The following is an 18311-nucleotide window of genomic DNA, read 5'->3' as shown; positions in this document are numbered from 1 at the left end:
TGGAGGTATGGCATATTGAGAGAAATCAAGATGCTCTAGTTTTGGAAAACATTCTAAGTGAAGAAAATAAGGTAAGAGAAGTTTTTCACTACCTAAAATCAATAGGCTTATATAATCAGATTTAAAACACAAAAATCACCACAAGTCAACGAATCCATTTGAACTCCATCTCTTCATAAAGTCAGGTATTATTTAAATCCAAAATTTGAAAGAAACCAGACTAGGAAATCAAAACCGAGAGAGGTGCATTATGGCCACAGAAGCCGATGCGCCAACAACTAATAAACAACAACAACATATTGAGAGAACTTCATTCCATAGGATTGCGAGGGCACTTACCAGAATTCATTAGAAATTTTCTTCAACACAGAACCTTTCAGGTCCGCTATCATTCTGTACTTTCTCGGTCCTACACTCAGGAGGAGGGTGTCCCGCAGGGATCAGTACTGAGCTCTACCCTCTTCTCACTTAGACTGAACACCATAACACACAACATCCCAAATACTGTAGAACTATATATGTATGCTGATGATCTAACTATATCTTGTCATTCACAAAATATTCATACCATTGAAAGACAGCTGCAACTCTCCATAAATAAGTTGGAGGCATGGACAATGCAGAATGGATATCGATTATCAGATCAAAAAACTATTGCAGTCCACTTTTGCAAAAAACGTAAACTACACCCGGAACCGGAACTCAAATTAAAAAAACATTTGATCCCTCTCACCAGTAATCTTCGTTTCTTAGGCTTAATATTGGACAACAAACTGAACTTCATTCCACATATCACATACCTCCGAACTGTTTGTCTAAAGAAACTTAATATACTTAGGTCCATTTCTGCTATGACATGGGGAGCAGATAGATACACTCTGTTGCATTTGTATCGTGCTATTATCAGATCTCGTTTAGACTACGGTGCTATCGTATATGATTCAGCTAGGAAAAGTGCGTTAAGCAGACTTAATACCATCCAACACAGTGCCCTTCGCACTGCCCTTGGTGCATTTAGAACATCCCCTGTTCACAGTCTGTATGTAGAGGCACACGAACCTCCACTTCACCTTCGCAGGAAAATGTTGCTTCTAAATTATGCAGCTAAAATTCAAAGCCTTCCAGACCATCCCGTTCAACCGTTGCTTTCCAATCCTGAGTGGACAGCTTTCTATAACAGTAAACCAACTGAAAATAGACCAACTGGTATTAGATTAAAAGATTTGATTCACACCTGGAATATTGATTTTGATAACATTCTTCAAGAGAGCGATATTCCTGACCCACCCTGGTCTGTAAATCTCGCTCACTGTGATACCCACTTTCAGCAGTGGGGAAAAAACTCCCTGCCAGATGAAAATATCAAACAACTACATAACGAATATGCCCTAAACAATATACAAAGCTGCCAAATATATACAGATGGCTCAAAAACAGGTTCTGCCGTTGGTGCCGCAGCTGTCTTTCCGTCCTTTACAGTCTCCATATCACTACCAGTTGAATGCAGCAGTTATACTGCTGAATTATATGCAATCAAACTAGCCTTACAGAATATTAGCCCTCTCCACAATGCTAGCAGTATAATATACACTGATTCATTGAGTGCAGTGTCTGCTTTGGGCAATCAATTTTCAACATCACAACCAATCAAAAAACAAATCATTTGCTGTTTAAACCATCTACGAAGTAGGAATCATTCAGTGAAATTCTGCTGGATCCCAGGGCATTCTGGTATCTTAGGCAATGAGAGAGCAGATCAGGCAGCCAAAAATCCAAACAGTACAACACCAGCAAATTACCAAATACCATACAGAGATTATTTGAAGCATATTAAAAAAGTCTGTATGTTTCAGTGGACAGAAATATGGAAGGCACAAAGTAATAACAAGTTGCTCCAAATCAAAGAAGAACCAGCCTTATGGACTTCCAGCTTCAGACAAAATAGACAGGAAGAAGTTATACTAGCAAGACTAAGAATTGGACATACGCACCTAACCCATATGTTTCTACTCATGGGGAATGACCCACCTCGATGCACGTATTGTACACTACCGCTTACAGTCAAGCATATGCTTTTAGATTGTCCTCACTATTCCCATTTCAGAAGTACTTTCCATTCTCAATCACAACTGCAAGAACCGTTATCTCTTAACCACATGATTGGCAATAGTGCTAACCTAGCTACACTCTATACCTTTCTGAAGCAAATACATATATATGAATTCCTCTAATGCCAAAATGGAACACATTCTATTACTTTAGGATAATAATATAGGATCTGGCACATTTTGGCCTTAGCTGCCCTTGTGCCCTTAAACTCCAATACCAATACCAATACCTATCCTGTCTATCCTTTCTTACACATTGTACTCCCCAAATTCCAGTTCGGCATTCCTTGTATCTGTGTGACACCACGTCTCCGATATCCCAACAATATCAGCCTTTGATGTCTTGACCAACGCTTCAAATTCATCAAATTTATTTACTATACTTCTAGCATTGGTATACATGCAAGTATACATGCACCTATTCTTATTTTTAGTTACTCTAACACATCCCATATACCCAGCTGTTTCACGATGACTGCCATCCGTCCCTGAAACCCCCAACACCCCTCGCTCCAGGTCGCTACTTATTCTAATAGAAGTTGTGCAAGAATCACCTTCACCTCTGCCTACGGCCTAAGTGCACTAAGAACATCCCCTGTCCAGAGTCTGTATGTAGAGGCGTATGAACCTCCACTTCACCTTAGAAGGAAAATGCTGCTCCTTAATTATGCAGCCAAAATTCAAAGCCTTCCAGCCCATCCTGTTCGACCATTGCTTCTCAACCATGAATGGATCACGTTCTACAACAGCAAAGGTACAGAAAATAGACCCACTGGTATTCGATTAAAAGAATTGATGCATGCCTGGGTCATAAACTTTGACAATATGCTTCAAGAGAATGATGTACCTGATCCACCCTGGTCTGTAACTCTCCCTCACTGTGATAACTATTTTCAGCAATGGGGAAAAAAATCCCTGCCAGATGAAAGTATTAAACAGCTCCATAAAGACCATGCCCTCAACAATGCTCAACGCTGTATAATATATACAGATGGTTCGAAAACAGACTCTTCTGTTGGTGCTGCAGCTGTCTTTTCCTCTTTTACGCTTTCTATATCATTACCAGCTGAGTGTATGTATCTTTTTTATGTATGTATTTATTTGTCTTGGGCGGCACCTGGAACGTTAGTTCATCCCCGCCTCGTTAACTTATACAACTATACAAAGATTAAATACTATACAAAAGAAAACCTCAACAGATTGAGGTTTTCTTTTGAAAACCTCAATCTGTTGAGAAAGTAATCTTATGCATATTAACATATAACATATCTTTGAGAAAGTAATCTTATGCATATTAACATATAAAAAAAAAACAAGCTCAAAGAAAATAATTAAGGATAACAGTACCATTCAACCGACAAAACTTTGCACAAGCCCAGAAGCAGGCACAAACCTTAAAAACAGTTGAGGTTAAATCCAGTAAGTCCTGCAGTCATTAGTAGCAAAGTTACAGTCAATCACCAATAACAAAGTCACGGTCAATCACCAATAACAAAGTCACTGTCAATCACAAATAACAAAGTCACAGTCAATCACCAATAATAAAGTCACAGTCAGTTAACAGCCATCCGAGCAAAGGAGCACAGGAATTTTCATCGCCAAATTGAGTTGCAGTTGTAGGACACTTGTAGAGTTTCAAAAAAAAAAAAAAAAAAAAACACAACACACACAGAGCACAAGTCCAGAGGTGTAGATCTTGTTGAGAAAATGGGCATCATTGCAGTGAAGGTGAAGAGTCTTGAGCTGAATTTGAAACATTCGCATGTGTAGTCATTGCAGAAAGGACTGCGAGCCTTTTATTGAAGGTTGCCTTAGCAAAACCTGAAGAGCGCGGTAACTCGTGGCATTTGATACAAAATTAGGTTCCAATCCTGAAGAAAAGTTGGGAATTGCATTCTGCAGAATTACTCGAAATTCATTGTATGAGGGACAAGAGTACAACACGTGCTGCCAATCTTCCACACCGCCACTATGGCAGAGTTCCGTAGGAGACAAGCGAAATTTAAACAATTTCTTATTTAATGATCCGTGTCCTGATATCAAATAGGAGGTAAACAAGTCAAGGCTAAACCAGACTGTAGATTTTTTATCCGTAAGAGAGTCAACTTCAGGAAAAAACTAACGCGTTACACTGCCCAGTGTTGTGTCATCCCACCTACCCTGCCATAAGTTGATCAACTCTTGCCAAATTCTTTGTCGTTCGGCTTTAACATCGACGTGAGTGTTAATAGAAATACCAAGGATCTGAGTGGGAATCTGACGTTTTAGGCGATAACATAAGCCTCTGAAAATTACGTAGAGATCGAGTGGTAACGTCCCGGCTAAAACCTGTAAAGCAGGTGTTGAAACTGTTCGACAAATCTTCAGAATACAAAGTAACATTGTACGCTGGATTGACCAGCTGAGTGTAGCAGTTACACTGCAGAAGACCGACCGGGCTAGCCGGGTGGGTAAAGTGCCTGCCTGGCAACCCAAAGGTCGCGGGTTCGAATCCCGCCTCGGCCTTGGATCAAAGTACTACAAAAACCTTGGGAGGTGCATTATGGCCACAGAAGTCGATGCGCCAACAACTACCAAAAAAAAATAAATAAATAAAATTAGCCCTAGAAAATATAAACACTTCCCACAATACTAGAAGTATAATATACACAGATTCCATGAGTGCAGTGTCCGCTTTGGACAATAAACTTTCAATATCGCGTCCCATCATAAAACAAATTTTTTCCTGCTTAAACCACCTGCGAAGTAAGAATCATGCAGTGCTATTTTGCTGAATCCCAGGGCATTCTGGTGTCACAGGTAAGGAGAAAGCAGATCAGGCAGCCAAACAACCAATCAGTGCAATACCATCACATTACCAAGTGCCATACGTAGATTATTTGAAGCACATTAAAAAAATCAATACAATCCAGTGGTCTGAAATCTGGAGGTCACAAACGAGCAACAAATTGCTCGAAATCGAAGAGAAACCAGCACTATGGAAATCTAGCTTAAGAAAAACAGACAAGAAGAGGTTGTGCTAGCAAGATTACGCATAGGGCATACACATCCAACCCATATATCTACTCAAGCAGGAGGTCGGTCCCACCTCAATGCACTCATTGTGCTTTACCACTTACCGTCAAGCATATACTCTTAGATTGTAAGCAGTGTTCCTATTTCCGAAAAAAATAGTTTCCCTTCACTGTCACAACTGAAAGAGCCTCTATCACTTTCCCATATTATTGGAAACAATGCGAATTTAAATGAACTATTTACCTTTCTCAAGGAGATACAAATATATGATTTTCTATGATTCAAACTGGAACCAAATTTTATATAAAAACATGTCATAAGAACAGGCACATTTTGGCCCTAGTTGCCCTTGTGCCCAAAAATACCAATACCAACACCTCCTCAGTGTCCACACTGCTTAGAATATCTAACAGTCAAACACATTCTGATTGACTGTCTGCAGTATCAACAACATCGAGCTGCAATACTTCAAAATCTGGCTAATCGTCGAGAACCATTGACATTACATCATATCATTGGAGAGGACGCAAATGTTAACGAACTTTTCTGCTTTTTTAAACAAATTGGAGTGTATCATCTTTTATAAATAGGCTTCAGAACTGAAACTAATTTAAACTAGATTGTTTTTTAATATTCCTACGAATAGGCGCACTATAGCCATAGCAGCTAATGCGCCAATAAACAGCCATACCACACACACACACACACAACCTGTCGAAAGAAGCTGAATCTCCTCAGGGCAATTTCCGCTATGTCATGGGGTGCAGATCGGTACATGCTGCTGCACTTATACCGGTCACTCATAAGATCCAAATTAGACTATGGGTCTCCTGCATATGCCTCAACTAGAGAAAGTGTATTAAAATCGCTAGACCCAGTGCATCACAATGCTCTCCGAATTGCACTGGGAGCTTTTCCTACATCGCCAGTTCGGAGTCTCTATACGGAAGCACACGAACCACCTCTATTTCTTCGTCGGCATGCTCTGTTATTTAGTTATGCAGCTAAAATCAGAAGTTTCCCACATCATCCTATAAAGCAGTATTTATTTACCCCAAAATGGCATAATTTGAACCAAAATAAACCTTTGCAGAATAAACCATGTGGCATTAGTTTACAAAGCATAACTACGTGCTGAGAACTACATATGAATGACATAATTCTGGATATTAGCACGGCTATGCCACCATGGCAAATAGCCTTGGCCAATGTTGACCAACATTTCCAACAATGGGGAAACAATGCACTTCCAAATTTCAGTATTCAGCAGATCCATGCAACTCACTCTTTTCAGTTCTCTAGTTTTACCCAAATTTACACTGATGGTTCCAAGACAGTTAATAAAGTTGGCGCAGCTGCAGTTCTACCAAACATTACAATATCCCAGCAGCTCCTTTTGGAGTACCGTATTTACACCGCAGAACTGTATGCCATCCTGATGGCTCTAGACAATGTAAAAGTCATTATATCCTCAAACTATTATCATCCATTATATCCTCAGTCATTATATCCTCAAACTATTATCTACACCGATTCCTTAAGTGATTCCTTAAATTTCCTTCCAGTCATCCGTTACTACAACAAATTCAAATCAAGTTAGTGCAGCTTCTTGCAAACTGGCAAAAATTAATTTTCTGTTGGATACCTGGGCACTCTGGAATCATAGGAAACGAACAAGCGGATCTTGCAGCCAAGAACGCCAGTCACATAAAATGAGACATGCAGATACCTTACACAGATTTAAAACGCATTATACATAGCAATGTTAGAAAACAATGGCTATCCATTTGGCAGGGAGAAAAAAGCAATAAGCTTTTCCAGATTAAAAACGATCACAAGCATTGGCTATCAAGCCTAAGAGGCAATAGAAAGGAAGAAGTAGTACTTGTCAGAATTCGAATAGGACATACTCACCTAACTCATAGTTATTTACTCACTCAGGATGACCTTCCACTATGCAGCAACTGTCAAACTCAACTCACAGTAAACCACTTGATCATTGAAAGCCCATTATCTCTGAGAGAACGAAAAACAGCTTTCCCTTCACATCTATATTCTTCTAATAAACTTACCTTACAACAGATTCTCAGAGGCCATAATAAGTGCATTATGGCCTTAGTAGCCCTTGCACCAATAAATCCAACAAATAACAACAACAACAACAACAGTATCTTCACTGCTGAGCTCCATGCTATTAACTTAGCTCTGGATCACATTATTGAACATATAATTCCGTCTGCTTTAATATACACTGACTCACTCAGTGCTGTCTCTGCCATAAATACTAATACTAACTCCTCTCACTCTGTAATAAAACAGATTCATTTTAAGTTACTTGCCTGTAAGGAATTGAACCAAATTGTGAGATTCTGCTGGATCCCAGGACATTCTGGAATAGCTGGCAATGAAAGAGCAGATCATGCAGTCAAACAACCAGAAACCACTATTTCGCAGACTTTTCAAGTTCCATATTAGCATTAGCATTAGCATTAGTAGAGGCATTTGATGCAAGAAAGCAAGCTTATGCAGCATCAGCCAAAAAAAAAAAAAAAAAAAAAAAGTAACATAAATAAATAAAAATAACCACTTCCACTTCACCCCTCTGTTCGTTCGAAATACCTGTCCAGCTGAGCCTTAAACTTATTTAGGCTATCAACTTCCACGACAAGGGATGGAAGTCTGTTCCACCCACCAACCACCCGCTGGCTAAAGGCAAATTTCCGCACATCTATCCTACATCTGTCTTTCCTCAATTTGAATTTATGCCCTCTCAGGTGATTTTTCTGAGCTAGAGGAAGAATCCCATCAGCATTGAGCATGCTCAAACCATTCAAGGCTTTGTACACCTCTATCAGATCACCCCGCTGGTGCCTAGTTTCCAGACACTGTAATTTGCAAAACTTAAGCCTTTCTTCGTAAGAGAACCCCTTTGTCCCATTCACCAATCTAGTTGCCCTTCTCTGTACTCGTTCCAGCAGCTCTACATCCTTCCTGAAATGAGGCCTCCAGGCCTGTATACAGTACTCTAGGTGTGGCCTGACCATTGCCTTATACAAGGGAATAATCACCTCCTTATCCCTGCTAGAAAAATTTCTATATATCATTGACAATACACCATGAGCTACTCTTGCAGCTCGTCTGCACTGCTCAGAGAACTTCATATCTGCCTGCACCACCACCCCCAGGTCCCTTTCATTCTCTACCACTGTCAGTGTAGTACCACAGAGTTGATACGTTGCTCTGGGGTTGCTGTTTCCCATATGTAGTACTTTACATTTGTCAATGTTAAACTTCATTTGCCACCTCGAAGCCCATCTGCTCAACCTTTCCAAATCCTGTTGCAGCATAGTGTCAGTAGTGTCCTTGACAACCCTGCCAACCTTTGTATCGTCTGCAAACTTGGACATTAAGCCTGATATACCATCATCAATATCATTTATAAATACAGAAAACAATAAAGGCCCCAATACTGAACCCTGAGGGACTCCACTAATAACATTAGTCCACGATGAGCAGTGTCCATTGATTACCACTCTCTGTCTTCTCCCCCTCAACCACCCCTTTATCCATAGCAGCAACTTGCCTCCAATGCCACACTGCTCCAATTTGTGCAGCAGTCTTCCATGTGCAACAGTATCAAAAGCCTTTCTAAGATCCAAGTATATAATATCAAAGTTATTCCATGCATCCAGTTCTTTTGTGACTGCATCATAGTATCCAATCAAATTGGTCAGGCAAGACTTCCCTTTAACAAAACCATGCTGTGTCCTAGCTATAACTGAAGTCTTGTCTAGATGATCCTGCAGTGCTTCTTTCACCAGTGCCTCCATTAATTTTCCGGGAACAGAAGTTAAACTCACAGGTCTATAATTACTTGTGTCAGCCTTTGATCCCCCTTTGTGAATTGGGGTCACATTTGCACATCTCCAGTCAATGGGTACCTCCCCTGAGTCCAAGGAAGCTCTCATAATTATGGCTAAGGGTTTGCTTACCTCCTTTGCTGCCTCCTTTAATATAACTGGATAGATCCCATCCACCCCAGGTGCCTTTCTTGTGTTTATCTTCAACAATTTCTCCTCCACTTTGCTCTCAGTTATTACAAGATTCTCTAGCTTACTGCTAGAGTTGAATACACCTCTGGCATTCCCCTCGCTGAATAACTCCTCATGTGTGAATGTCGATGCAAAATATTCATTTAGTTTGTTAGCTACCCGAGCAGGGTCATCAACAGTTGACCCATCGATCTCAAGTGGACCAATCTGATTCATCCCCTTCCTTCTAGAGTTTACATAAGTAAAGAACTCTTTGCTGTTTTTCTTCGCATCCCTTGCCAAGGATCTCTCGTAATCTGCCTTCGCCTGCCTAACCTCCTTTGTAACTTGGTTACAGATCAACTTGTATCTATCATAGGCATCCGTGTCACGTGTTAATTTGTATGTATCCCATGCATTTTTCTTCTCTGCCATATGCCTCATTAGTTCATCTGACAACCATTTAGGCCTAAACCTTGAACAATATTTCTTAGTTGGTATGTAAAGCCTAGTAGCTTCCACGATAAGTTCTTTGAATGCTTCCCATTTTGAATTTGCTGTTGGCAATATCATCAGTTGATCCCACTGTATAGAATTTAAATACTGTCTCAGTCCATTGTAGTCGCCTTTACGAAAGCAATACCCCTTCCCTTTACCCCTAATGGTAGTTACCTCTTTGAGTAACTCCCACTTCAGCACACTGTGATCACTGCCACCAAGTGGTTCATTTATCTGCAGATTCTGAATGCATGAAGAATCACTGCTGATAATCAAATCAAGAGTATTACTCCTTCTAGTTGCCTTCCGAACATGCTGATGTAGAAAACAATCATCCAATAAATCCACAAAAGCCTTGCTACTGTGTGAGTGACCAGCCCCCAAATTCCAGTCAATATCTGGGAAATTAAAATCCCCCATTATAAGACTCTCTGATTTACTGGCCCACTCTATTTCTCCGAACAGTTTCTTATTATACTCATCAGAGTCATTAGGCCTATAGCACACTCCTACTCTCAATTTTGATCTCCCAATGCTTATGTCACACCAAACTGACTCGACACTGCACTGTCCAGCGATGTCGACTGGCTTCACTTCCTTGGATTTTATGTGTTTCTTAATTAATAGCATAACCCCTCCTCCCTTCCTATCCTGTCTATCCTTTCTGTACACATTGTACTCCCCAAATTCCAGTTCTGCATTTCTTATATCTGTGTGACACCACGTCTCTGAAATCCCCACAATATCTGCCTTTGATGTTTTGAGCAATACCTCAAATTCATCAAATTTATTTACTAAACTCCTAGCATTGGTGTACACACAAGTATACATGCACCTGTTCTTTTTCTTAGCTACCCTAACACAACCCATGTGTTTACTTGTACCCCAATGATTCCCAGCAGTCTCTGAATCTCTGAATATACAGATTACAAACACATTATCCGTAAAGCATGTTATAACAGCTGGTTATTAATTTGGAAAAGTTATCCAGGAAATAAACTCTTCCAAATAAAACCGGAACCAAAGCTGTGGCTCTTCAGCTTCCGAAAAAACAGGCGAGATGAAATAATTTTAGGAAGGCTAGGGATTGGGCATATTTTAGGATTGCTTATCTTGTACATGGTATCTTGTGCCCAGAATTAAGGCTTGGGCAAAACTACATCCCAGTTGTAGCAGAATTCAAATTCCTTGGACTTATTTTCGACAAGAAGCTGACATTTTTACAACATAGTCGTCAGCTGAGGACAAGATGTGTTAAAGGGCTTAACATCCTTCCTGCCCTTTCGTCAACTTCATGGGGTGCAGATCGTTCTACCCTTCTTCATCTTTACCGAGCACTTGTCCGTTCCAAACTCGATTATGGGTCTCAGGTTTATGGTTCTACTAGAGATAGTGCACTTCGGTGGTTAGATCCAATCCACTATCAGGCCATCCGGACAGCCACTAGAGCATTTCGCACATCTCCTATCCAAAACCTTTACGTTGTTTTACGTTTCAAATTAAAATCCCTGCCCGATCATGCCACTTGGCCATCCGTTTTTGAGCCGCGTTGGGAAAACCTCTACAACACCCATCGGACTGCCAACAAACCTTTTGGTATTCGGATTCAAGGGCTGTTGAATGAACTAGACTTGACGGTAGACAACGTTGCCTAGTCACCAAGGCAATTCCTTCCACCCTGGCATGCGTATTTTCAACTTGTGACTTCTCCCTTAAGACCCTTATCCTTAAAGGCTACTACACCACCAAATGTCTACTAGCAACTCTTTGTATCACATGGACAGCAGTATTCTGACTTTCTGCCAGTCTACACAGATGGCTTAAAGTTAGAATGGTATGTGGGATATTGTGTTGTGTTCGCTCACAAAACCTTATCCAATAATATCCCACAAGAAACTAGCATTTATACTGCAAAGTTGCGTGCAATAGAAACAGCCCTAGGTTACATTAAAAATAGCGACTACCAAAGGTATATGATTTATTGTGATTCATTGAGCATATTACAGGCTCTAGTATCGGTGTGGCTTAACATTCATCTGATCCTGTCCAGGATCCGGCAGATTCTTTTTTCTCTAGTGGAATTAGAATTTGATATTCGCTTTTGCTGGATCCCAAGCCACTTTGGGATCCGGGGAAATGAATTAGCTGATACAGCTGCCAAATCAGCCATTTCCCTGGATAATCATTGCCTGTCAGTCCCCCATACAGACTACAAGAAAATAATACGTTCTAAATTACATTCCCAATGGCAAGATTCTTGGCACGGACAGGCCAAGAATAAACTATATCACATTAAACCGGTAATTACGCAATGGCAGTCCAGTCTACGCAGGGTTCGAAGAGAGGAAGTTTTTCTTGCTCGGCTCCGCCTAGGTGATAGTCATCTAACACATTCCTATTTACTGAGGGCGGATGACCAACCCATGTGCGAGATGTGTAACAATATTTTTACCGTCCTAGGCTACCAAATTGTTTAGTAGCCTTTTAAATTTGACTTGGTGCATTATGGGCTTAGCTGCCATTGCACCATTAAAAACGAAATCAATCAATCTGACACTCTCTCTGTCTCTCTCAGGGTAAGACGGGATTTTTTTTTTTATTTTTTTGGTTGGTGCATCATAAGCCTCAGGCTTCCTTGCACCTTATGGCTAATAATAATAACCTCGTGTTACGAAATGGCTGTGTAGGGGTGCGATAAAATTTTGCCAATGAAGAAATGTTACATACACAATTGACTAATTATCAAAAAGAAAAAAAAAATCTATAATGGAGCTGCAAACTCTTCTAATTCCTCAGGCTGAAGAGGCACGAGAAGGTTTTTGTATAATTTATTATTTTTTATTTTTTTTTTTCGATTTCAGAATGAATTAAATTTATATACACCTTGCGCCAGTGTAGTGGCGCTGTACGCAAAGTTGTTAAAAAACGACAGATTTCGGAAGGGGTGGAACTTCCTTGATATTTGTTTAGTATGTGATATCACATTATTCTCCTGATTCAAACTTTGTGATTATGTTTTATTGTTTACAGTTGACATTACTAATAATTACACGATATTTTGAGAGCGTTAGATCACTGACGCAAGTAAGATGAATTTCCCTGTAAATATATCTACATGTGCGTTTGCGTGTTTATTGTAACAGTGTTATATTGTGGCTGTGTAGCATCATTTTTTTGAGGAACAATTGAAAAGAAATCCGATGAAAACTGAGTTCTCATTTTAATGACCAGTAAGTAACAGCTTTAAATTTTTACGTGTATAGTTTCTTTTTTTTAATTTACGGTTGGTTTTTCGTATCCCCCCAATTTTAATTCTTTATTTGTAATTCTGTTATTTAAAATTAGTAAAATATTTTTTAAAATCAGATTACACATTACTGTATTATTAGAAATTAAAGAGGAAATGAAGCGGTAAGAAACTTGTAGAGTTTTCTGTCATTATTCAGCTTGTTTTGCAGATATGGTTACCTACTAAACACGCTTAGAGTCGACTTCAGCTTTTTAGAGTTCGTTGAAATCCAGTGTCTCTTAATTAAGGACATTACATTCAATTAATGAAAAAAGATTGCCTTTGAATTCTACACCAAACATGATAAAGAGGATTAACCTAAAAGATCAAGATAACCTACTCTAAAAAGGCACGATTGTAACTGATCTAACTATAGTGAATGCCCTCTAACGAAAGCATGGAAAAATGCTAAAAGTACTCTTGATAGCAAAGTGCAGGTTTAAAAGTGGAAAATTTCAGAAAAAAAAAAAAAAAATCAAATTGAGAAATCTCTTGTATGTGTGTATAGATCAGTGGTTTTCGACCTTTTTTTAATATCGGCACCCTTAAGTAATTTATTTTATTTTGCGACACCCCTACCCAATTTTCTGCCCATTAGATCCGATTCTCTCTATGTATGTCTAATATTAAAAAAAAAAAAAAAATTATATGCTAGTTATTACAATAATATAACTATAAACAAAATTAAAATTCATAATACAAATTATATATATGATAATTTTATTTTTTATATAGAGGTACTAAGTAAACATCAATTATAGATACCACAAAATTAAAAAGATACCATACACCTTTTTATAACGAAGTAAATATATAAGTTTAAGTAACTTAAACCCAAATGATGTTGCACCCTTGGAATGTTGTTGGCACCTTAGAGTGCAGTGACACCCCGGTTGAAAACCACTGGTATAAATCAACTATCAACAATAATTATGCCCATTTTTTTTTTTTTTTTTTTTTTTTTTTACAACTTGGCTGAGTTAGTCTGTTGCAGGCGAGGTTAGCATGTTTTTTTTTTTTTTTATTCCTGGAAACTTGGTTTTTTTTTTTTTTTTTCAGCACACAATTTACAGACAATATACAGGGAATAATGTAGCCTAGTCACAGGTTCCCCTAAAACCGACTACGACAAAAACAACTGATTGCACCTTGCATTGGGAGGGTAGAAACTGGCTCTGCTCAACAATTGATTTAATTGTTAAGTTTATTGGAAATATCATAGTTTATAGGCTCACTTGTGATTGTATACATCCAAAATGGTGATATGCTGTAGCAATCTTTATTGTAATATAATAATAAAATAGTCAGTTGATACACTGTGAGATGTCTGTGGAAAATACCAATTCAGCATTCAATAAAGAAAGACTTGCTTAATTTTAGTCTTAATTTGAAAGGACGTCTAGGTGTATGAAGAAGATAATCAATCCTTGTCCTTCAGCCAATTTTATTATTGCAGATTCATGCTATTCTTGCAATCATTTTACATTTTGTTTGTGAACCCATACCTTTCAGTTTCTTTCCCATCCCAGCAAACTTTATCTTAATAGACCTTATGCGTTTTTCATAGAAAGTATTTCAACCAACGTCATCGTCATCAGCCATTTTCAATCTACTGCAGGATGAAGGCCTCTCCAGCAACTTTCCAGTTACTTCTGTTTTGAGCACTGGCCATCCATTTACTACCCACAAACTCATGAATTTCATGTATCCATCTCTGCCTTTGTCTTCCAGGTTTTCTTCTAGCTCCTCTTGGGTACCATTCTGTTATTTTCTTAGTCCATCTGTCATCATGTCTTCAAGCTATGTGTCCTGCCCAAGACCATTGTTCTTTAGTTTTGATAAGAATGACCTTTACTTGAGTTTGCTGCCTAATCCATGTGTTTCACTTCTTATCTAACAGTCTGATTCCCAATATAATTTGTTCCATTCTTTGCTTTGTAGTTCTCAGCTTCTCTTCCATTCTTTTGGTGAGTGCCCAAGTTTCACTTCCATAAGTCATGGTGGGGAGTATACATTGGTTCATTATTTTACAGTTTCAGACAAACTGGGATATTGCTCTTCAGTATGTGACTATATTAGCATTAGCATTAGCATTAGTAGAGGCATACGATGCAAGAAAGCAAGCTTATTCAGCATCAGCCCAAAAAAAAAAAAAAAAAAAAAAAACCCTCTCCCATTTCACCCCTCCGTTCGTTCGAAATACCTGTCCAGTTGAGCTTTAAATTTGTTTAGGCTATCAACTTCAACAACAAGTGATGGAAGTCGGTTCCACCAACCAACCACCAACCCCATATTTCCTGAATGCTATCCATCCAAAATTTATTCTTCTCTTGACTTCCAGCCATTTATCATTATTACAGCTAATAACTTGTCTCAGATAAGTATATGACTGCACCTTTTCAATTACTGCTCCTTCAATCATTATTTCCCTTTCTGTGGTATACTTGTTCATCATTACTTTTGTTTTAGCCATATTCATCTTTAGTCCAAAATCCTTACTAACTGTGCATAACTGATTAAGATTTTCCTCTAATTCTTTGGGATCGTGGCTTATCAACCAACATATCCACTGTTAAACCAAATGGATTTTCCCATGATAAATATGTTTCCATTAAAAATAAACTTATATTTATGCACAACATAGTAATTGGAGTAGTATAGCTTATTAATTATAACTGTTATTGTAGCTAATATGCCAGTTCAGCTAACAGTGGGTTGTAATATTGTAGCAATTTTTTGACACTAAGATCAATGTGCTTACCCATGGCCACATTACCTCAAGACTCCAGGTGGTAGATGACTTTCATCAACCGGTGAAATACCACCACTTTGCTTATTGGAGGCTTGAAGTGGTGAAACCCATGTTTAGTCTCTAGAGCAAAGTTTCCGGCATCCCCCTCTCCCCATACTTCTCCTTTAACCCATGCACGGTACTAAGTACTATAGGTTTTCATACCTTTCGTGCTTGGGGTTTTCATAAAAAAAAAAAAAAAAAAAAACTTTGAAGGATGAAAATATAGTATCATGTATTTAATGTAAGGGTTAGCCCATAAGTAATGCCTCTTTGGTTATAAAACTATAGAGACAACACGTACACAGCTGAAATATATATAATTTATTAAACAGACACTGGGTGGTATATATGTTTTATTCTGTGTATTCACGTCATTCATCAATACACCTTTGCCAATGTTTTATCCAAATGATATGTACACATCTGACAAAAGGATGGACTCTGTTGTTGAAGCTGATCTTTCATTGACTTTTTCAGTTTCTCTTCACTCAGTGTTTTCTATGAAGATACCTCTTCATCGTCCCCAGGTGCCAAGAAATTTATTAGTGACTAAGCGATTCCCAGCGATATATAGAGTTAGAAAAAATTTACCAGATTCTTTAATTTTGATCGTTAACTTACTTTCATTTTTTTCGAAACAGCTCTTTGTCTTACAATCAGTAAGTGAAGACACAGGAAGGAAACTCACCTTTCTTATTTTTTCTCTTAATCTCACTTTTACTAACCTAACACAGTAGCCGCTTGGTCACTAAGTGGCACTGCTCTTGCCTCCACGTGGCGGGGCTGGTAACCTGGGAGAGGAAAGTAACACTCCCAGGGCCAAAAGAGCAAACATGAGTTGTAAAATAACTACTGATACTATAGGGCTTCAAGAGAAAGCCCTACCAAGTAGAGATACAGAAAAGACAAAGAGACAGAAGACAGATATGGACCCACCAAAAATACCGACATACATTGTTATACATGCGACAGGAGATCAGACATTAGGACGTATGTCTCCCTTCGTAATTCAGAAAACATTAGCGGGTCTAGTAGGATCTCCCAAGTCTGTTCAACACCTGAGATCCGGAGACATAATAGTAGAGTCCTAATCACTCCCAGAAGTTGCTAGCAACGACAATCTTTGGAGGATAACCAGTAGTTGTAACACCACACAACACCCTGAATTCTTCCAGAGGAGTGATCTCTGAGTGGGACCTCTTAAATGTGTCAGAAGAAGAGCCCACAGAAAAATTAAGAAGCCAAGGGGTAACAGCAGTGAAGAGAATTAATATCCGAAGGGATGGAAATATAATTCCAACAAGAACTCTAATTATAACCTTTAATACTCCGAAGCCTCCAACAACAGTCAAAGCAGGATATCACCCCTCGACGTGGGCACCTGTACGTGGTGAGGGGACCTCCCAGTGACGCTGCTGGGCTTCCAGACTAGCATCACTGGGATCCAACGCCCACAGCCTAGGTTCCGGGCTTACATCAATGGAATCCGGCGTGTTTGCCGTGCGCTGCGACCCGTGGAAATTCGGAAAGGGGGATCCTGGTGGTTGAGGGGCCCAGCTCCAATACACCACTTTGGCCCCTGCTTCGACAAGACGGGTGGTCCTGGAAGGCCCGGCTAGGATCAATCGGCTAGTAGGTTCGCCTGCGAGGGTCAACCGTGTCAAAGCCATGCCCCTACCCTCATGGTCCGAGGGACAGGATTCAGGCTGGCGGCGGTGCGGGTATGGTGTCTGGGTAGCCCTGGCGTCCCACTCCCGAGCGCATTTAATGCATGCCGGGTAGTGGGCGTCCCTTTGGGCTCCGTGGTGGGTGGGGAGCCCGGGCACTGAACCACTTAAAAAAACTCATGAATCCTGATAAACTTACTTCTTCAGGGGCCCCAACCCGGTCCCTATCTGAAAACATAGACGGAGAGGCAGATAATACTATTGCAACAAAGAGACAGCGAACTGAAACACCATCATCAGGGCCGGTCCCAAGATTTCTAATCATGCATTCCACCACTGAAAAACCGATTGGAAAAATGTCACCCTTCTTCATACAGAAAGGGTTAGATGGGTTAGCAGGTTCTCCCAAATCAGTTAAGAGGCTCCGTTCTGGAGACCTTTTAATTGAAACTAAAAATGACAGGCAATCTGAACATCTCCTCCGAACAACATCAATTGGAGGAATCCCTATAACAGTGACACCACACAGAACACTCAATTCATCGAGAGGTGTCATTTCGGAGTGGGACCTTCTCGACGTATACGAGGAGGAAATCTGCTCCGAATTAAAACCGCAGGGAGTCATTGCCGTCAAGAGAATCACTGCGCGAAGGGATGGAAAAATTGTTAAAACCAGGAGCGTTATCCTGACTTTTAACACTCCTAAACCTCCTGATGAGATTAAAGCTGGATACATCAACTGTTCAGTGCGTCCATACATTCCGAACCCTTTACGGTGTTTCAAATGCCAGAAGTATGGACATTCTCAAATGGCCTGCCGTGGAGTCCTTGCATGCGCTCGATGCGGTGCAAAGGACCATGAAACAACAGCATGTTCAGCCCCAAAACCCACCTGTATTAACTGTGAGG

At 39.7% G+C, this 18311-nt stretch overlaps 2 protein-coding genes across 2 annotated transcripts in view; both read left to right on the top strand.

Moving 5' to 3' along the window:
• LOC150085798 (uncharacterized) overlaps window positions 1-18311 on the top strand; it is a 124454-nt gene that overhangs the window by 53042 nt on the left and 53101 nt on the right. The window lies entirely within an intron of this gene.
• The window catches only part of LOC150085797 (TBC1 domain family member 12-like), a 458606-nt gene continuing 453065 nt past the window's right edge, over window positions 12771-18311 (top strand). The window contains exon 1 of the mRNA XM_090374697.1: window positions 12771-12882. The gene's annotated coding sequence lies outside the window, so the exon portion shown is untranslated. The remainder of the gene's footprint in view (window positions 12883-18311) is intronic.

The sequence above is a fragment of the Mastigoproctus giganteus genome, chromosome 5 (assembly GCF_048544385.1).
Source record: "Mastigoproctus giganteus isolate SK-2022 chromosome 5, ASM4854438v1, whole genome shotgun sequence".
Taxonomy (NCBI): Eukaryota; Metazoa; Arthropoda; class Arachnida; order Uropygi; family Thelyphonidae; genus Mastigoproctus; species Mastigoproctus giganteus.
Note: the sequence above shows the minus strand (reverse complement) of the source record. Positions and strands in the feature narration are given on the sequence as shown.